General features: G+C 46.9%; 17 non-coding genes and 1 pseudogene across 17 annotated transcripts; 6 read left to right on the forward strand and 12 right to left on the reverse strand.

Annotated features, from left to right (window-relative positions):
- Positions 1–783: 783 nt before the first annotated feature.
- Positions 784–947, reverse strand: LOC135040386 (U1 spliceosomal RNA). The gene has a single exon (XR_010234291.1). It is a non-coding gene; the product is annotated as a U1 spliceosomal RNA (small nuclear RNA).
- A 671-nt stretch (positions 948–1,618) lies between these two features.
- Positions 1,619–1,781, reverse strand: LOC135040346 (U1 spliceosomal RNA). The gene has a single exon (XR_010234261.1). It is a non-coding gene; the product is annotated as a U1 spliceosomal RNA (small nuclear RNA).
- A 152-nt stretch (positions 1,782–1,933) lies between these two features.
- Positions 1,934–2,097, reverse strand: LOC135040377 (U1 spliceosomal RNA). Its single transcript, XR_010234283.1, has one exon. It is a non-coding gene; the product is annotated as a U1 spliceosomal RNA (small nuclear RNA).
- Positions 2,098–2,768: 671 nt separating this feature from the next.
- LOC135040338 (U1 spliceosomal RNA) lies at positions 2,769–2,931 on the reverse strand. The gene has a single exon (XR_010234258.1). It is a non-coding gene; the product is annotated as a U1 spliceosomal RNA (small nuclear RNA).
- Positions 2,932–3,083: 152 nt separating this feature from the next.
- On the reverse strand, positions 3,084–3,247 carry LOC135040390 (U1 spliceosomal RNA). Its single transcript, XR_010234295.1, has one exon. It is a non-coding gene; the product is annotated as a U1 spliceosomal RNA (small nuclear RNA).
- Positions 3,248–3,918: 671 nt separating this feature from the next.
- Positions 3,919–4,081, reverse strand: LOC135040312 (U1 spliceosomal RNA). The gene has a single exon (XR_010234240.1). It is a non-coding gene; the product is annotated as a U1 spliceosomal RNA (small nuclear RNA).
- Positions 4,082–4,225: 144 nt separating this feature from the next.
- On the forward strand, positions 4,226–4,341 carry LOC135040359 (U5 spliceosomal RNA). Its single transcript, XR_010234266.1, has one exon. It is a non-coding gene; the product is annotated as a U5 spliceosomal RNA (small nuclear RNA).
- A 270-nt stretch (positions 4,342–4,611) lies between these two features.
- Positions 4,612–4,727, forward strand: LOC135040361 (U5 spliceosomal RNA). The gene has a single exon (XR_010234268.1). It is a non-coding gene; the product is annotated as a U5 spliceosomal RNA (small nuclear RNA).
- A 286-nt stretch (positions 4,728–5,013) lies between these two features.
- LOC135040360 (U5 spliceosomal RNA) lies at positions 5,014–5,129 on the forward strand. The gene has a single exon (XR_010234267.1). It is a non-coding gene; the product is annotated as a U5 spliceosomal RNA (small nuclear RNA).
- A 274-nt stretch (positions 5,130–5,403) lies between these two features.
- Positions 5,404–5,519, forward strand: LOC135040363 (U5 spliceosomal RNA). Its single transcript, XR_010234270.1, has one exon. It is a non-coding gene; the product is annotated as a U5 spliceosomal RNA (small nuclear RNA).
- A 275-nt stretch (positions 5,520–5,794) lies between these two features.
- LOC135040369 (U5 spliceosomal RNA) lies at positions 5,795–5,910 on the forward strand. Its single transcript, XR_010234275.1, has one exon. It is a non-coding gene; the product is annotated as a U5 spliceosomal RNA (small nuclear RNA).
- Positions 5,911–10,888: 4,978 nt separating this feature from the next.
- On the reverse strand, positions 10,889–11,052 carry LOC135040347 (U1 spliceosomal RNA). The gene has a single exon (XR_010234262.1). It is a non-coding gene; the product is annotated as a U1 spliceosomal RNA (small nuclear RNA).
- A 151-nt stretch (positions 11,053–11,203) lies between these two features.
- On the reverse strand, positions 11,204–11,367 carry LOC135040309 (U1 spliceosomal RNA). The gene has a single exon (XR_010234238.1). It is a non-coding gene; the product is annotated as a U1 spliceosomal RNA (small nuclear RNA).
- A 664-nt stretch (positions 11,368–12,031) lies between these two features.
- LOC135040318 (U1 spliceosomal RNA) lies at positions 12,032–12,195 on the reverse strand. The gene has a single exon (XR_010234246.1). It is a non-coding gene; the product is annotated as a U1 spliceosomal RNA (small nuclear RNA).
- A 152-nt stretch (positions 12,196–12,347) lies between these two features.
- On the reverse strand, positions 12,348–12,511 carry LOC135040393 (U1 spliceosomal RNA). Its single transcript, XR_010234298.1, has one exon. It is a non-coding gene; the product is annotated as a U1 spliceosomal RNA (small nuclear RNA).
- Positions 12,512–13,182: 671 nt separating this feature from the next.
- On the reverse strand, positions 13,183–13,345 carry LOC135040316 (U1 spliceosomal RNA). Its single transcript, XR_010234244.1, has one exon. It is a non-coding gene; the product is annotated as a U1 spliceosomal RNA (small nuclear RNA).
- Positions 13,346–13,497: 152 nt separating this feature from the next.
- On the reverse strand, positions 13,498–13,661 carry LOC135040396 (U1 spliceosomal RNA). Its single transcript, XR_010234301.1, has one exon. It is a non-coding gene; the product is annotated as a U1 spliceosomal RNA (small nuclear RNA).
- A 3,761-nt stretch (positions 13,662–17,422) lies between these two features.
- LOC135040354 (U1 spliceosomal RNA) lies at positions 17,423–17,601 on the forward strand (annotated as a pseudogene).
- The last annotated feature ends 2,311 nt before the right edge of the window (positions 17,602–19,912 follow it).

A 19,912-nucleotide genomic window follows, 5' to 3' on the forward strand; every position in this document is an offset into this window, starting at 1 on the left:
GCTATGTTCTCTCAGTGGAAATCTCAATATCAGTGCTCAGTATCAGTGGTTACTTATTGCTGCTCAGTAATACTAGTAGTGTGTCTCTCCTGCTCAGTGTCAGTTCTCAGTAGTATCCTCATCAGTGCTCAGTATCACTGCTCATTGTCTTGTGCTGCATTGTGGTGCTCAGCATACTACAGTACATTACTAATAGTCCAGTGCTGCATCTTGCTGCTCAGTGTCAGTTCTAGTATCCTCATCAGTGCTCACTATCACTGCTCATTACATTGTGGTGTTCTGTATACTACAGTAACATAGTAATATAGTAACATATGGTAACATAGTTTTTGAGGTTGAATAGAGGCAAATTGCCCATCGTGTTCAACCTGTTTTAAGTTGTGATGATTCTACATACTTGCTGAATAATGTTTTATGACTAGTTAGCTACTATAACTCATGTTACCCCCGGATTAACCATGTTGATATTTTAAGTATTATAACCTTGGATAGCTTTTTCATTCAGAAATGTATCCATTCCTTTTTTAAATCCAATTACAGAGTCCGCCATTACCACCTTCCCTGGCAGGGAATTCCACATCCTGATTGCCCTAACAGTGAAGATCATAGTATCTCACCTGGCAGGTAAGTAGGAGTTGGGCTAGAGCTGTGGAGGATTGCTGCTCGGGCACCCCCTGTCAAGTGAAGGAGATCCAACTGAGGCAGCACAAGGGAACTCTCGAAAGAAGAACAAGGCTAGAGGAAGATCTGAGACAAAGAAATCTGACTTTTACCAGAGCTGACCAGAGGAAAGCACAAACACAGTCCCCCACTACCACAAATAATGCAGTCGAGTTTCCCACATTTGGGGAAATCACAGGGGTCAGCATACCCAGAGTGCAATGAATGAACCTCACCCTGGGAGAACAATCTTCATGACCATGGTATCTCCTATGCAAAATAAGTATGATTTGGGATAGGGCTGGGGAGGGCCGCTGCTCAGGCACATCTCTGTCAAGTAAAGGAGATTCAACTGAGGCAGCACAAGGGAACTCTCATCTGGGGACAACAACTGCAGGGAGAACACATATTTTCAGATGAACATGGGAGGGCAGAAGGCTGCCTAATACTGAAGCACCCCCAAACAACAAACCAAATGCAACTACTAGTGCAAGCATTCCTGGGGGAAGGCCTGCAGCAGACGGATTTGCATATGGTGATGTCATCCAAGCAGTGGGTCAAAGTTGGCTTCAACCCTCGTCTGCATATGAAAATAAAAAAGGGGTGTGCAGGGCATGGCTGCCTTTTGCGGCGCTTGGATGACCCCTAGTTCGCATTAAACACCTCCACCCTCCTTCGGTGTGGGGCTCATGTTGGCTATGCCCCAGCCCCTGAAGCATTCAAGCTGATTTCTTGCAGCAGCTGGGCACTGTAACAGCTCCAGAGCTGCTCTGTAAAGCAAGTAAAAGGGTGTGGGCCCTGCAGCACTACCTGTAGTTTGCATTGTGCATTGGAAGGCACAAAGTAAGCAGACGGGAGAAGTAAGGATAGTGCGCAAGGCCATAGAATGGAGCGGCTTAAGAAAAGAGAAGTGGAAACAGACAGCAAACTAGGCTGGAGAGAGACCTGAGACAAAGAGATCTGAATTATACGAGAGCCGACCAGGGGAAACACAAATTATGCAGTCAAGTTTCCCACATTTGGGGAAATCGCAGGGGCAGCAAATCCAGAGTGCAATGGGTGAGCCTTGCCCTGGGAGAAGCACCTTCATGATTATAGTATCTCACCTGGCAGGTAAGTAGAAGTTGGGCTAGAGCTGGGGAGGGTCGCTGCTCGGGCACCCCCCTGTCAAGTGAAGGAGATCCAACTGAGGCAGCACAAGGGAACTCTCGAAAGAAGAACAAGGCTAGAGGAAGAACTGAAACAAAGAAATCTGACTTTTACCAGAGCTGACCAGAGGAAAGCACAAACACAGTCCCCCACTACCACAAATAATGCAGTTGAGTTTCCCACATTTGGGGAAATCACAGGGGTCAGCATACCCAGAATGCAATGAATGAACCTCACCCTGGGAGAACAATCTTCAAGACCATGGTCTCTCCTATGCAAAATAAGTATGATTTGGGATAGGGCTGGGGAGGGCCGCTGCTCAGGCACATCTCTGTCAAGTAAAGGAGATTCAACTGAGGCAGCACAAGGGAACTCTCATCTGGGGACAACAACTGCAGGGAGAACACATATTTTCAGATGAACATGGGAGGGCAGAAGGCTGCCTAATACTGAAGCACCCCCAAACAACAAACCAAATGCTACAACTAGTGCAAGCATTCCTGGGGGAAGGCCTGCAGCAGATGGATTTGCATATGGTGATGCCATCCAAGCAGTGGGTCAAAGTTGGCTTCAACCCTCGTCTGCATATGAAAAGAGAAAAGGGGCGTGCAGGGCATGGCGGCCTTTTGCGGCGCTTGGATGACCCCTAGTTAGCATTACACACCTCCACCCTCCTTCGGTGTGGGGCTCATGTTGGCTATGCCCCAGCCCCTGAAGCATTCAAGCTGATTTCTTGCAGCAGCTGGGCACTGTAACTGCTCCAGAGCTGCTCTGTAAGGCAAGTAAAAGGATGTGGGCCCTGCAGCACTACCTGTAGTTTGCATTGTGCGTTGGAAGGCACGAAGTAAGCAGACGGGAGAAGTCAGGATAGTGCGCAAGGGCATAGAAGGGAGCGGCTCAAGAAAAGAGAAGTGGAAACAGACAGCAAACTAGGCTGGAGATAGACCTGAGACAAAGAGATCTGAATTATACGAGAGCCGACCAAGGGAAACACAAATTATGCAGTCAAGTTTCCCACATTTGGGGAAATCACAGGGGCAGCACAACCAGAGTGCAATGGGTGAGCCTTGCCCTGGGAGAAGCACCTTCATGATCATAGTATCTCACCTGGCAGGTAAGTAGGAGTTGGGCTAGAGCTGGGGAGGGTCGCTGCTCGGGCACCCCCCTGTCAAGTGAAAGAGATCCAACTGAGGCAGCACAAGGGAACTCTCGAAAGAAGAACAAGGCTAGAGGAAGATCTGAGATAAAGAAATCTGATTTTTACCAGAGCTGACCAGAGGAAAGCACAAACACAGTCCCCCACTACCACAAATAATGCAGTCGAGTTTCCCACATTTGGGGAAATCACAGGGGTCAGCATACCCAGAATGCAATGAATGAACCTCACCCTGGGAGAACAATCTTCATGACCATGGTATCGCCTATGCAAAATAAGTATGATTTGGGATAGGGCTGGGGAGGGCCGCTGCTCAGGCACATCTCTGTCAAGTAAAGGAGATTCAACTGAGGCAGCACAAGGGAACTCTCATCTGGGGACAACAACTGCAGGGAGAACATATATTTTCAGATGAACATGGGAGGGCAGAAGGCTGCCTAATACTGAAGCACCCCCAAACAACAAACCAAATGCAACAACTAGTGCAAGCATTCCTGGGGGAAGGCCTGCAGCAGATGGATTTGCATATGGTGATGTCATCCAAACAGTGGGTCAAAGTTGGCTTCAACCCTCGTCTGCATATGAAAAGAGACAAGGGGCGTGCAGGGCATGGCGGCCTTTTGCGGCGCTTGGATGACCCCTAGTTCGCATTACACACCTCCACCCTCCTTCGGTGTGGGGCTCATGTTGGCTATTCCCCAGCCCCTGAAGCATTCAAGCTGATTTCTTGCAGCAGCTGGGCACTGTAACTGCTCCAGAGACGCTCTGTAAGGCAAGTAAAAGGGTGTGGGTCCTGCAGCACTACCTGTAGTTTGCATTGTGCGTTGGAAGGCACAAAGTAAGCAGACGGGAGAAGTCAGGATAGTGCGCAAGGGCATAGAAGGGAGCGACTCAAGAAAAGAGAAGTAGAAACAGACAGCAAACTAGGCTGGAGAGAGACCTGAGACAAAGAGATCTGAATTATACGAGAGCCGACCAGGGGAAACACAAATTATGCAGTCAAGTTTCCCACATTTGGGGAAATCGCAGAAGCAGCACACCCAGAGTGCAATGGGTGAGCCTTGCCCTGGGAGAAGCACCTTCATGATCATAGTATCTCACCTGGCAGGTAAGTAGGAGTTGGGCTAGAGCTGGGGAGGGTCGCTGCTCGAGCATCCCCCTGTCAAGTAAAGGAGATTCAACTGAGGCAGCACAAGGGAACTCTCATCTGGGGACAACAACTGCAGGGAGAACACATATTTTCAGATAAAAATCTTGGTCATGCTCTGGTTTCTCTTCAGAACGAACAAATCTTTCGCCTTTTACTAAAGATTTCCGTGGAGAGGAGCAAAACCGAGTTTTATCTCAATTTTTGCATGCCCCATCTTTTTGGGGTTTCTTTTATCGGTTTAAAGATAGAATGAGTGTGCTTTAATGTAAGCTCATTTGCATAGAAATGACAGTAAATGTTTGTTTCTTTTCAAACAGAACTTTCTTGACCATGCTACTTGCTTGAAAGATCTGGGAGCACATGGAATACAGTACAAACCATGCTTATAGCAAGGAGAAGACAGGTGAGAAATCTGCTTTCTTTCAAATTGGGCGCTCACTTTGATCTGAATGAGGACTGCTGGCACGGCACTCAGGCGACAGGTGGAATCTTGGTCATGCTCTGGTTTCTCTTCAGAACGAACAAATCTTTCGCCTTTTACTAAAGATTTCCGTGGAGAGGAGCAAAACTGAGTTTTATCTCAATTTTTGCATGTCCCATATTATTGGGGTTTCTTTTATCGGATTAAAGACAGAACGAGTGTGCTTTCTTGTTAGCTTTAATGTAAGTATATTTGCATAACAATGACAATAAATGTCTGTTTCTTTTCAAGCAGAACTTTCTTGACCATACTAATTGCTTGAAAGATCTGGGAGCACATGGAAAAGAGTACAAACCATGCTTATAGCAAGGGGAAGCCTGGTGAGAAATCTGCTTTCTTTCTTTCAAATTGGGTGCTCACTTTGAGCTGAATGAGGACTGCTGGCATGGCACTCAGGCGACAGGTGGAATCTTGGTCATGCTCTGGTTTCTCTTCAGAACGAACAAATCTTTCGCCTTTTACTAAAGATTTCCGTGGAGAGGAGCAAAACTGAGTTTTATCTCAATTTTTGCATGCCCCGTCTTATTGGGGTTTCTTTTATCAGTTTAAAGATAGAACGAGTGTGCTTTAATGTAAGCTCATTTGCGTAGAAATGACAGTAAATGTTTGTTTCTTTTCAAACAGAACTTTCTTGACTATACTAATTGCTTGAAAGATCTGGGAGCACATGGAAAAGAGTACAAACCATGTTTATAGCAAGGGGAAGCCTGGTGAGAAATCTGCTTTCTTTCTTTCAAATTGGGTGCTCACTTTGAGCTGAATGAGGACTGCTGGCATGGCACTCAGGCGACAGGTAGAATCTTGGTCATGCTGTGGTTTCTCTTCAGAACGAACAAATCTTTCGCCTTTTACTAAAGATTTCCGTGGAGAGGAGCAAAACTGAGTTTTATCTCAATTTTTGCATGCCCCATCTTATTGGGGTTTTATTTTATTGGTTTAAAGATAGAACGAGTGTGCTTTAATGTAAGCTCATTTGCATAGAAATTACAGTAAATGTTTGTTTCTTTTCAAACAGAACTTTCTTGACCACACTAATTGTTTGAAAGATCTGGGAGCACATGGAAAAGAGTACAAACCATGTTTATAGCAAGGGGAAGCCTGGTGAGAAATCTGCTTTCTTTCATTCAAATTGGGTGCTCACTTTGAGCTGAATGAGAACTGCTGGCATGGCACTCAGGCGACAGGTGGAATCTTGGTCATGCTCTGGTTTCTCTTCAGAACTAACAAATATTTCGCCTTTTATTAAAGATTTCCGTGGAGAGGAGCAAAACTGAGTTTTATCTCAATTTTTGCATGCCCCATATTATTGGGGTTTCTTTTATCAGTTTAAAGACAGAACGAGTGTGCTTTCTTGTTAGCTTTAATGTAAGTTTATTTGCATAACAATGACAGTAAATGTTTGTTTCTTTTCAAACAGAACTTTCTTGACCATGCTACTTGCTTGAAAGATCTGGGAGCACATGGAAAACAGTACAAACCATGCAGTATCACAAGAGCCTTTATTTGATCTTTCATGAAGATAGAGCAGAATTGAGGACACGTCAACAATTTCTGCCGAAGGTGGTTCATCTTTCCACATGGTGCCTTTGGCCACTGACACCTTCGTTGAGTCAAAGTCTCTGGCTGTGGTCAGAACTTTGAAAATTTATGTCACCAGAACGGTTCAGATTAGGAAAACAGAGGCTCTGTTTGTCCTGTATGCTCCCAACATGATTGGGTGTCCTGCTTCCATGCAGACCATTATGCGCTGGATCTGTGGTAAGATTCAGCATGCTCATTCCACGGCAGGATTGCCGTTACTGAATTAGGTGAAGACCCATTCTACTAGAAAGGTGGGTTCATCCTGGGCAGCTGGTCGGGGAGTCTCGGCATTGCAACTTTGCCGAGCAGCTATTTAGTAAACACTTTTGCTAAGTTTTACAAGTTTGATACCTTGGCTGATGATAACCTCAAGTTGGGTCATTCGGTGCTGCAGAGTCGTACGCACTCTCCCACCCGTTCAAGAGCTTTGGTATAACCCCATGGTTCTTAATGTGACCCCAGCATCCTCTAGGTCGTATGAGAAAATAGGATTTTAATACCTACCGGTAAATCCTTTTCTCTTAGTACGTAGAGGATGCTGGGCACCCGTCCCAGTCCATACTGTGTCTGCAGTTATTACTTGTGGTTATACACATGTTGTGTTACGGTTCTGGTCAGCTTTTTGCTGCAATTGTTCATGCCGTTGGCTTGTGTTCTGTTGAATGCCACGTTCTGCGGCATGCTTAAGGTGTGAGCTGGTAAGATGCTCACCTTAGTTTAACTATAAATCCTTTCCTCGAAATGTCCGTCTCCCTGGGCACAGTTCCTATAACTGGAGTCTGGAGGAGGGGCATAGAGGGAGGAGCCAGTTCACACCCTTTGAAAGTCTTAAAGTGCCCATGTCTCTTGCGGATCCCGTCTATACCCCATGGTTCTTAATGTGACCCCAGCATCCTCTACGGACTAAGAGAAAAGGATGCCCTTGTGTACTATCCTGACTTCTCCTCCCGTCTGCTTACTTTGTGCCTTCCAACGCACAATGCGAACTACAGGTGGTGCTGCAGGGCCCACACCCTTTTACTTGCCTTACAGAGCAGCTCTGGAGCTGTTACAGTGCCCAGCTGCTGCAAGAAATCAGCTTGAATGCTTCAGGGGATGGGGCATGGCCAACATGAGCCCCACACCAAAGGAGGGTGGGGGTGTTTAATGCGAACAAGGGGTCATCCAAGCACTGCAAAAGGCCGCCATGCCCTGCATGCCCCTTTTCTCTATGGAATCCGAATCTCGCAAGAATCCGACAGCGGGATGATGACATTTTCCCTTGTTCAGGTTTTCCGAGTCAGGCGGGAACAACTGAGCCTGCCTCGGACCAGTGTAAACCACGTGGAGTTCGTGGGGAATTCGGTTCTCGGAGAACCGAACCCGCTCCTCTCTACCTTATACCCATCAATTTTTTTTATTTTCAATCTAAGCCCCTGCAGTTTTCTGTAAGCATCTGCTTCGCTATGATGATCAACAAGTCACAAGGGCAAACACTCAGGGTGTGAGGCGTAGATCTTAGGACCAGCTGCTACAAGCATGGCAGAGGTGTCACTATCACTGGTGACACCCAGAGAGGTGGCGAGGGAGATTGTAATGCAGTGCGCGCAGATAAGCAGCGCAATGGTAAAAAGGAGGCATGGTTTCATAGGTAGGGGCGTGGCCTGGTGGCCTGAATCTACATTTTGTTGCTCCGGGTGTCCCGGGGGTTGGGGGCTGCACCCGGGGACTAGTGTGTGAGCGGTGCTGGCTCCTGCATAGTGACAGGGCATGGCCACCCAGCATGACGCCTCCCTTCTTGACCATGCTGTAATTGCAGTCGCACTGCAGTTCAGCGTGATCATAAAAAATGGTGTAGGCTCCTGCTGGTGCAGACTGTATGTGCGCGCAGGAAGCCGCCACCATTTTTGTGATCACAGCGGCTGAATGTGATGTCATACAGCCGCTGTGACCACGCCCCCTGTGTCTCCTCCGTTGCAGACCCCATTTTGAAGCCTTGCCCCCGCACCGCTCCATCCCTGACTTGGAAATGGAGTGTTGCTGACCCACCTCTCCCCCCCTTCCCCGCCCCGATTGACAGGCAGAGGCGATCACATTCTCTGCGGGGTGCCGCAGAAAATGCAGGCACATGCGTATGCTCTTAGCAATTTTTGCAGTTGGATCGCTTATTGTGATTGCAATCCAACCTGAATCAGGCCCTATTACCTATCACAATGCGCTGCGGGCAGTACAAAATTGGGTTAATATAGGAGAAAAACCCCCAGACCTGTGCTCCTTAACTGTACCTGGTGGCTAGTGGAGCGGCTGCCCAGTAATCAGTGTCCACCGCAGTGCGCACACGGCCCACCCCCTACGGCCTCGCTCCCCTTCATCAGCGGCCTCGTGATCCGGAAGGGTGGTGTGTGTGTGACTGACCTTAGGATGAAACCGGAGCCTCCGCTGCAGTGACCCAGCAACCAGGGCACGGGAGTATACAGCGCCGCTGGGAGTGATGAAGCTGCAGTAAAGATGTCTATTAGACCTAGCCTGCTGCAGCCCTTGTAGATTCTCATAAAACAAGTTCTTCTTTTCTTGTCAAAATTAATAGCTAAGAATAGGCTGCCTGAGGCAGGCCCCTGTTAATTGGCCTGCTACTGAAGGCACCAACTACAAACTGAGCTCCCTGTTCATGGAAGCGGGGTTATAGAGGAGAATGCACTGAGCTTCTTGGGAACAGTCAAAAGCTTTGAGCCGGTTGGTGCCTCAGATCAAGATCCTACTCTACACCCCAATGTGAATCCTTGTGGAGTCCAGTGTACCCCACAGAAGAAATGAATGTGTCACACCCATTGGCAGCAACCTTAGAATAGCTGCTGACGGGCACAATTGAGAAAGGAAGGGGGGGGGGACATTTGAATCCAGCACATAGATGCAATTCAAATATGTAATTTGTACCTTCCTATTTTAAAATATAATGGATGAACCTCACCCTGTGAGAACAATCTTCATGATCAAGAGATCTAATATGTAAAATAAGTATGAGTTGGGATAGGGCTGGGGAGGGTGGCAGCTCGGGCAGCCCCTCCCCCGTCAAGTTAAGGAGATTCAACTGAGGAAGCACAAGGGAACTCTCGTCTGGGGACAACAACTGCAGGGAGACCACATCTTTTCAGATGAACATGGGAGGGCGGAAGGCTGCCTAATACTGAAGCACCATCAAATATCAAACCATATCCAACAACTAGTACAAGCATTCCTGGGGGAAGGTCTGCAGCAGAAGGATTTGCATACGGTGATGTCATCCAAGCAGTGGGCCAAAGTTGGCTGGAACCCTCATCTGCATATAAAAAGAGAAAAGGGGCATGCAGGGCATGGCGGCCTTTTGCAGTGCTTGGATGACCCCTAGTTCGCATTAAACACCCCCACCCTCCTTTGGTGTGGGGCTCATGTTGGCCATGCCCCATCCCCTGAAGCATTCATGCTGATTCGGATTCCATAGAGAAAAGGGGCATGCAGGGCATGGCGGCCTTTTGCAGTGCTTGGATGACCCCTAGTTTGCATTAAACACCCCCACCCTCCTTTGGTGTGGGGCTCATGTTGGCCATGCCCCATCCCCTGAAGCATTCAAGCTGATTTCTTGCAGCAGCTGGGCACTGTAACATATAAAGAGCTGCGCGTTGCTGCCATTTTTACTCGTGCATTGAAGAGAGAGCGGAGAGGACGTGGCTATGTTCTCTCAGTGGAAATCTCAATATCAGTGCTCAGTATCAGTGGTTACTTATTGCTGCTCAGTAATACTAGTAGTGTGTCTCTCCTGCTCAGTGTCAGTTCTCAGTAGTATCCTCATCAGTGCTCAGTATCACTGCTCATTGTCTTGTGCTGCATTGTGGTGCTCAGCATACTACAGTACATTACTAATAGTCCAGTGCTGCATCTTGCTGCTCAGTGTCAGTTCTAGTATCCTCATCAGTGCTCACTATCACTGCTCATTGCATTGTGGTGTTCTGTATACTACAGTAACATAGTAATATAGTATATATAGAGGAGCGGGTTCGGTTCTCCGAGAACCGAATTCCCGACGAACTCCACGTGGTTTACACTGGTCCGAGGCAGGCTCGGTTGTTCCCGCCTGACTCGGAAAACCTGAACAAGGGAAAATGTCTTCATCCCGCTGTCGGATTCTCGCGAGATTCGGATTCCATATAAAGAGCTGCGCGTTGCCGCCATTTTTACTCGTGCATTGAAGAGAGAGCGGAGAGGACGTGGCTATGTTCTCTCAGTGGAAATCTCAATATCAGTGCCCAGTATCAGTGGTTACTTATTGCTGCTCAGTAATACTAGTAGTGTGTCTCTCCTGCTCAGTGTCAGTTCTCTGTAGTATCCTCATCAGTGCTCAGTATCACTGCTCATTGTCTTGTGCTGCATTGTGGTGCTCAGCATACAACAGTACATTACTAATAGTCCAGTGCTGCATCTTGCTGCTCATGTTGGCTATGCCCCAGCCCCTGAAGCATTCAAGCTGATTTCTTGCAGCAGCTGGGCACTGTAACAGCTCCAGAGCTGCTCTGTAAGGCAAGTAAAAGGGTGTTGGCCCTGCAGCACTACCTGTAGTTTGCATTGTGCGTTGGAAGGCACAAAGTAAGCAGACAGGAGAAGTCAGGAGAGTGCACAAGGGCATAGAAGGCAGGGGCCCAAGAAAAGAGAAGTGGAAACAGACAGCAAACTAGGCTGGAGAGAGACCTGAGACAAAGAGATCTGAATTATACGAGTAGCCGATCAGAGGAAACACAAATTATGCAGTCAAGTGTCCCACATTTGGGGAAATCGTAGGAGCAGCACACCCAGAGTGCAATGGGTGAGCCTTGCCCTGGTAGAAGCACCTTCCTGATCATAGTATCTCACTTGGCAGGTAAGTAGGAGTTGGGCTTGAGCTGGGGAGGGTCGCTGCTCGGATACCCCCCTGTCAAGTGAAGGAGATCCAACTGAGGCAGCACAAGGAAACTCTCGAAAAAAAACAAGGCTAGAGGAAGATCTGAGACAAAGAAATCTGACTTTTACCAGAGCTGACCAGAGGAAAGCACAAACACAGTCCCCCACTACCACAAATAATGCAGTCGAGTTTCCCACATTTGGGGAAATCACAGGGGTCAGCATACCCAGAATGCAATGAATGAACCTCACCCTGGGAGAACAATCTTCATGACCATGGTATCTCCTATGCAAAATAAGTATGATTTGGGATAGGGCTGGGGAGGGCCGCTGCTCAGGCACATCTCTGTCAAGTAAAGGAGATTCAACTGAGGCAGCACAAGGGAACTCTCATCTGGGGACAACAACTGCAGGGAGAACACATATTTTCAGATGAACATGGGAGAGCAGAAGGCTGCCTAATGCACCCCAAACAACAAACCAAATGCAACAACTAGTACAAGCATTCCTGGGGGAAGGTCTGCAGAAGACGGATTTGCATACGGTGATGTCATCCAAGCAGTGGGCCAAAGTTGGCTGGAACCCTCATCTGCATATGAAAAGAGAAAAGGGGTATGCAGGGCATGGCGGCCTTTTGCGGCGCTTGGATGACCCTTAGTTCGCATTAAACACCTCCACCCTCCGTCGGTGTGGGGCTCATGTTGGCTATGCCCCAGCCCCTGAAGCATTCAAGCTGATTTCTTGCAGCAGCTGGGCACTGTAACAGCTCCAGAGCTGCTCTGAAAGGCAAGTAAAAGGGTGTGGGCCCTGCAGCACTACCTGTAGTTTGCATTGTGCGTTGGAAGGCACAAAGTAAGCAGACAGGAGAAGTCAGGAGAGTGCACAAGGGCATAGAAGGCAGCGGCTCAAGAAAAGAGAAGTGGAAACAGACAGCAAACTAGGCTGGAGAGAGACCTGAGACAAAGAGATCTGAATTATACGAGTAGCCGACTAGAGGAAACACAAATTATGCAGTCAAGTGTCCCACATTTGGGGAAATCGTAGGAGCAGCACACCCAGAGTGCAATGGGTGAGCCTTGCCCTGGGAGAAGCACCTTCATGATCATAGTATCTCACCTGGCAGGTAAGTAGGAGTTGGGCTAGAGATGGGGAGGGTCGCTGCTCGGGCACCCCCCTGTCAAGTGAAGGAGATCCAACTGAGGCAGCACAAGGAAACTCTCGAAAAAAGAACAAGGCTAGAGATAGATCTGAGACAAAGAAATCTGTCTTTTACCAGAGCTGACCAGAGGAAAGCGCAAACACAGTCCCCCACTACCACAATTAATGCAGTCGAGTTTCCCACATTTGGGGAAATCACAGGGGTCAGCATACCCAGAATGCAATGAATGAACCTCACCCTGGGAGAACAATCTTCATGACCATGGAAACTCCTATGCAAAATAAGTATGATTTGGGATAGGGCTGGGGAGGGCCGCTGCTCAGGCACATCTCTGTCAAGTAAAGGAGATTCAACTGAGGCAGCACAAGGGAACTCTCATCTGGGGACAACAACTGCAGGGAGAACACATATTTTCAGATGAACATGGGAGGGCAGAAGGCTGCCTAATACTGAAGCACCCCCAAACAACAAACCAAATGTAACAACTAGTAAAAGCATTCCTGGGAGAAGGTCTGCAGAAGACGGATTTGCATACGGTGATGTCATCCAAGCAGTGGGCCAAAGTTGGCTGGAACCCTCATCTGCATATGAAAAGAGAAAAGGGTTATGCAGGGCATGGCGGCCTTTTGCGGTGCTTGGATGACCCCTAGTTCGCATTAAATACCTCCACCCTCCTTCGGTGTGGGGCTCATGTTGGCTATGCCCCAGCCCCTGAAGCATTCAAGCTGATTTCTTGCAGCAGCTGGGCACTGTAACAGCTCCAGAGCTGCTCTGTACGGCAAGTAAACGGGTGTGGGCCCTGCAGCACTACCTGTAGTTCGCATTGTGCGTTGGAAGGCACAAAGTAAGCAGACGGGAGAAGTCAGGATAGTGCGCAAGGGCATAGAAGGGAGCGGCTCAAGAAAACAGAAGTGGAAACAGACAGCAAACTAGGCTGGAGAGAGACCTGAGACAAAGAGATCTGAATTATACGAGAGCCGACCAGGGGAAACACAAATTATGCAGTCAAGTTTCCCACATTTGGGGAAATCGCAGGAGCAGCACACCCAGAGTGCAATGGGTGAGCCTTGCCCTGGGAGAAGCACCTTCATGATCATAGTATCTCACCTGGCAGGTATGTAGGAGTTGGGCTAGAGCTGGGGAGGGTCGCTGCTCGGGTACCCCCCTGTCAAGTGAAGGAGATCAAACTGAGGCAGCACAATGGAACTCTCGAAAGAAGAACAAGGCTAGAGGAAGATCTGAGACAAAGAAATCTGACTTTTACCAGAGCTGACAAGAGGAAAACACAAACACAGTGCCCCACTACCACAAATAATGCAGTTGAGTTTCCCACATTTGGGGAAATCACAGGGGTCAGCATACCCAGAATGCAATGAATGAACCTCACCCTGGGAGAACAATCTTTATGACCATGGTATCTCCTATGCAAAATAAGTATGATTTGAGATAGGGCTGGGGAGGGCCGCTGCTCAGGCACATCTCTGTCAAGTAAAGGAGATTCAACTGAGGCAGCACAAGGGAACTCTCATCTGGGGACAACAACTGCCGGGAGAACACATATTTTCAGATGAACATGGGAGGGCAGAAGGCTGCCTAATACTGAAGCACGCCCAAACAACAAACCAAATGCAACAACTAGTACAAGCATTCCTGGGAGAAGGTCTGCAGAAGACGGATTTACATACGGTGATGTCATCCAAGCAGTGGGCCAAAGTTGGCTGGAACCCTCATCTGCATATGTTGAAGATACAATTTGTGAATTGCATTTAATACTATCTCCCTTTCCTGGGGAGAAGATGGTAGGGCCGATTTGAAAAACCGGCGAGGAGGCACCTCTTCGAATTTCAGCTTGTAACCCTGAGAAACAATTTCTATTGCCTAGGGATCCACCTGCGAATGAACCCAGATGTGGCTGAAAACTCGAAGACGTGCCCTCAACTGGGCGGACTCCTTTAGCGGAGCCCCAGCGTCATGCGGTGGATTTTGTAGAGGCCGGGGAGGACTTCTGTTCCTGGGAACTAGCTGTGTTGTGCAGCTTCTTCCCTCTGCCCTTACCTCTGGCAAGAAAGGACGCACCTCGTACTTTCTTGTTTCTCTGTGATCGAAAGGACTGCATTTGATAATGTGGTGCTTTCTTAGGCTGTGAGGGAATATAAGGCAAAAAATTTGATTTACCAGCTGTAGCTGTGGAGACTAGGTCCGAGAGACCTTTCCCAAACAATTCCTCACCCCTGTAAGGTAAAACCTCCATATGCCTTTTTGAGTCGGCATCACCTGTCCATTGCCGGGTCCATAGGACTCGTCTAGCAGAAATCGACATAGCGTTTATTCTAGAACCCAGTAGACTAATGTCACTTTGAGCATCTCTCATATATAGGACAGCATCTTTTATATGCCCTATGGTCAATAACATAGCATCCTTATCTAGGGTCTCAATCTCTGCTGATAAGGTATCTGTCCATGCTGCCACCGCGCTACAACCCCGGCCGACGCAATTGCCGGTCTGAGTAAGGTACCAGAATGTGTGTAAATGGACTTTAGGGTAACCTCCTGCTTGCGGTCAGCAGGGTCCCTGATGGTAGCCGTATCCTGGGATGGCAGCGCTACCTTTTTGGATAAGCGTGTCAATGCTTTATCCACCCTAGGGGAGGATTCCCACCGTATCCTGTCCATTGGCGGGAAAGGATACGCCATAAGAATCCTTTTGGGAATCTGCAGCTTTTTGTCTGGAGATTCCCAAGCTTTTTCACATAATTCGTTCAACTCATGTGAGGGGGGAAAGGTTATCTCAGGTTTCTTTCCCTTATACATGTGTACCCTCGTGTCAGGGACAGGGGACTCTGTGATGTGCAAAACATCTTTTATTGCAATAATCATATATCGAATACATTTAGCCAATTTTGGCTGTAACTTTGCATCATCGTAGTCGACACTGGAGTCAGAATCTGTGTCGGTATCTGTGTCAACTATTTGGGATAGTGGGCGCATTTGAGACCCCGAAGGTCCCTGCAACATAGGGACAGGCATGGGTTGACTCCCTGACTGTTCCCTAGCTTCAGCTTTGTCTAATCTCTTGTGTAATAAGTTTACATTAGCACTTAAAACATTCCACATATCCATCCAGTCAGGTGTCGGCGTTGTCGATGGAGACACCACATTAATTTGCTCCTGCTCCTCTCTAGGAGAGCCTTCTACCTCAGACATGTCGACACACGTGTACCGACACACCATACACTCAGGGAATCCTCTTATCTGAGGACAGTTCCCCAACAAGGCCCTTTGGAGAGACAGAGAGAGAGAGTATGCCAGCACACACCCCAGCGCTATATGACCCAGGAAAAAAACACAATAATTTTATGTTTACCCAGTAGCGCTGTATTTCCATATATATATGCGCCTAATTATGTGCCCCCCTCTTCTTTAAGACCCTCTTTCTACCGTGGTATAAGCAGGGGAGAGTCCGTGGAGCTTCCCCTCAGCGGTGCTGTGGAGAAAATGGCGCTGGTGAGTGCTGAGGGAGAAGCCCCACCCCCTCAGCGACGGGCTTCTGTCCCGCTCAAATATAGTAAAAAAATGGCGGGGGCTCTTATATATATATACAGTGCCTAGCTGCATATATATTTATTTTGCCAAAGAGAGGTCTATATTGCTGCCCAGGGCGTCCCCCCTGCGCCCTTCACCCTTACACTGACTGCCGTGTGTGAGGTGTATTGGAGCAATGGAGCACAGCTTTACTGCTGTGCGTTACCTCAGTGAAGATCATGAAGTCTTCCGCCGCCTCTGAAGTCTTCTTTTCTTCTCATACTCACCCGGCTTCTATCTTCCGGCTCTGCGAGGGGGACGGCGGCGCGGCTCTGGGACGGACGGCGAGGGTGAGACCTGCGTACCGATCCCTCTGGAGCTAATGCTGTACAGTAGCCTAAGAAGCAGAGCCTATCAACTCACAGAAGTAGGTGTGCATCTCTCCCCTCCGCCCCTCGATGCAGGGAGTCTGTTGCCAGCAGGCTCCCTGAAAATAAAAAAATCTAACAAATATACTTTCTGTCAGGAAACTCAGGAGAGCTCCCTGAAAAGCACCCAGTCTCCTCTGGGCACAGTAGTAAACTGAGGTCTGGAGGAGGGGCATAGAGGGAGGAGCCAGTGCACACCCAGATCTAAAGTCTTTCTTAAAGTGCCCATGTCTCCTGCGGAGCCCGTCTATCCTTACGGAGTCCCCAGCATCCTCTAGGACGTAAGAGAAAAATTATGCTGGCAGAAAAATCCAATTGAGTGATTAAACAGCTCCAGAGCTGCTCTGTAAGGCAAGTAAAAGGGTGTGGGCCCTGCAGCACTACCTGTAGTTTGCATTGTGCATTGGAAGCCTAGTTTGCTGTCTGTTTCCACTTCTTTTTTCTTGAGCCCCTCCCGTCTATACCCTTGTGCACTATCCTGACTTCTCCTCCCGTCTGCTTACTTTGTGCCTTCCAATGCACAATGCAAACTACAGGTAGTGCTGCAGGGCCCACACCCTTTTACTTGCCTTATAGAGCAGCTCTTGAGCTGTTACAGTGCCCAGCTGCTGCAAGAAATCAGCGTGAATGCTTCAGGGGCTGGGGCATGGCCAACATGAGCCCCACACCGAAGGAGGGTGGGGGTGTTTAATGCGAACTAGGGGTCTCGCACAATGCGAACTACAGGTAGTGCTGCAGGGCCCACACCCTTTTACTTGCCTTACAGAGCAGCTCTGGAGCTGTTACAGTGCCCAGCTGCTGCAAGAAATCAGCTTGAATCCTTCAGGGGCTGGGGCATAGCCAACATGAGCCCCACACCGACGGAGGGTGGAGGTGTTTAATGCGAACTAGGGGTCATCCAAGTGCCGCAAAAGGCCGCCATGCCCTGCACGCCCCTTTTCTCTTTTCATATGCAGACGAGGGTTGAAGCCAACTTTGACCCACTGCTTGGATGACATCGCCATATGCAAATCCATCTGCTGCAGGCCTTCCCCCAGGAATGCTTGCACTAGTTGTTGCATTTGGTTTGTTGTTTGGGGGTGCTTCAGTATTAGGCAGCCTTCTGCCCTCCCATGTTCATCTGAAAATATGTGTTCTCCCTGCAGTTGTTGTCCCCAGATGAGAGTTCCCTTGTGCTGCCTCAGTTGAATCTCCTTTACTTGACAGAGATGTGCCTGAGCAGCGGCCCTCCCCAGCCCTATCCCAAATCATACTTATTTTGCATAGGAGATACCATGGTCATGAAGACTGTTCTCCCAGGGTGCGGTTCATTCATTGCATTCTGGGTATGCTGACCCCTGTGATTTCCCCAAATGTGGGAAACTCGACTGCATTATTTAATGCGAACTAGGGGTCATCCAAGCACCGCAAAAGGCCGCCATGCCCTGCATACCCCTTTTCTCTTTTCATAAGCAGACGAGGTTTGAAGCCAACTTTGACCCACTGCTTGGATGACATCACTTGCTGCCTTTCCAATGAAGCAAGTTTAATTTAATAATAGGTGAAAAACCATCCCTACAAAGGTGTTAATCAGATACTTGGCTTTGTGGACACTTTTCAGAGCACAAATTTGTTAGCATAAAAATAAAGCCAGAAAATGAAGAGCTGTTTAATCACTCAATTGGATTTTTCTGCCAGCATATTTCTTTTTCTCTGCAACCCACTGCTAAATTGTGCTTCCTAGCTGTTTTTATAAAATCACTGAATCAAATCTAACTCTGATTACATCAGAGAAGGCCAGGTACCCTACACCATAACAGGGGGTTTGAAATTTTGACTTGTCTACTTAAAGATCACCAAAATCTGATAACAAGGTCAATTACGTCCCTGGGTGGGATTGAACCACCAACCTTTTGATTAATAGCTGAACACACTAACCGATTGCGCCACAGAGACACTTTGTGAAAAGTCCATACTGACAAAGACTAATAAGCATTCATCTAGAACGTTTCCTAGAAAAACTTTAAAAAGTCAATAATCTGGAGAGTTTTTGTAAGATGTTTCTTCCAGCAACCAATGAAGAAACACATTGGTACTTTCGCATGATGAGTGAGTGCTTCAGGATCTCTTGCACTTACATGTGCAGCAGAGTACTGCAATGGAAGCATGCTGGGCACATAACCCAGAGGTAGGCAGATTGAAACTATCCTTTGCTATATGCATTTTTTTTTTTGTTCATTAAAGTAATCCAAAACTGGGATTGATATTTTAGCTTTTATTTTTACTTAAAGTACAATAACTTTTACCATTTTAATTTGTTTTAATAGTATATTGACAGTATTGTTTTCTTTCAAAAATCCAATTAATTTTCTTTACCCGATTATTAAAATGGTAATTGACAAAAACAAACTACATTGTCACCAGAAGAGCAATACAAAATGTACAAGGGATATATTAAAATCATCTTTCCAGCTTGAATTTCAATGATGCATTGGGGCAACGATTTTGTGAGAAACATCTTCACCCTTAAATAAAGATTTTCTTAATTCCTTACCTGTGTGCTAATTAGATATCACCTTGTTTTCACATTAAACAGACTTCCACATGAGAAAGCAGCAAGGATGCAGTGGCGTTAATGTTTCCTGGTGTCAACCTGTATTATTTCAGTAGATATTGAAATGAGGATGCATCTTGCTGCCTTTCCAATGAAGCAAGTTTAATTTAGTAATAGGTGAAAAACCATCCCTACAAATATGTTAATCAGATACTTGGCTTTGTGGACACTTTTCAGAGAACAAATTCGTTAGCATAAAAATAAAGCCAGAAAATGAAGAGCTGTTTAATCACTCAATTGGATTTTTCTGCCAGCATATTTCTTTTTCTCTGCAACCCACTGCTAAATTGTGCTTCCTAGCTGTTTTTTTTATAAAATCACTTATTCAAATCTAACTCTGATTACATCAGAGTAGGCCAGGTACCCTACACCATAAGAAGGGGGTTTGAAATTTTGACTTGTCTACTTAAAGATCACCAAAATCTGATAACAAGGTCAATTACATCCCTGTGTGGGATTGAACCACCAACCCTTTGATTAATAACCAAACACACTAACAGATTGCGCCACAGAGACACTTTACAAACGTACATACTGACAAAGGCTAATAAGCATTCATCTAGAACGTTTCCTAGAAAAACTTTAAAAAGTCAATAATCTGGAGAGTTTTTGTAAGATGTTTCTTCCATCAACCAACGAAGAAACACATTGGTACTTTCCCATGATGAGTGAGTGCTTCAGGAGCTCTTGCACTTACATGTGCAGCAGAGTACTGCAATGGAAAAATGCTGGGCCCATAACCCAGAGGTAGGCAGATTGAAACTATCCTCTGCTATATGCATTTTTTTTTGTTAATTAAAGTAATCCAAAACTGGGATTGATATTTTTGCTCTTTTATTTTTACTTAAAGTACAATAACTTTTACCATTTTAATTTGTTTTAATAGTATATTGACAGTATTGTTTTCTTTCAAAAATCCACTTAATTTTCTTTACCCTATTATTAAAATGGTAATTGACAAAAACAAACTACATTGTCACCAGAAGAGCAATACAAAATGTACAAGTGATATATTAAAATCATCTTTCCAGCTTGAATTTCAATGATGCATTGGGGCAACGATTTTGTGAGAAACACCTTCACCCTTAAATAAAGATTTTCTTAATTCCTTACCTGTGTGCTAATTAGATATCACCTTGTTTTCAC

This window comes from Pseudophryne corroboree, unplaced genomic scaffold (assembly GCF_028390025.1).
Source record: "Pseudophryne corroboree isolate aPseCor3 unplaced genomic scaffold, aPseCor3.hap2 scaffold_739, whole genome shotgun sequence".
Classification (NCBI taxonomy): Eukaryota; Metazoa; Chordata; class Amphibia; order Anura; family Myobatrachidae; genus Pseudophryne; species Pseudophryne corroboree.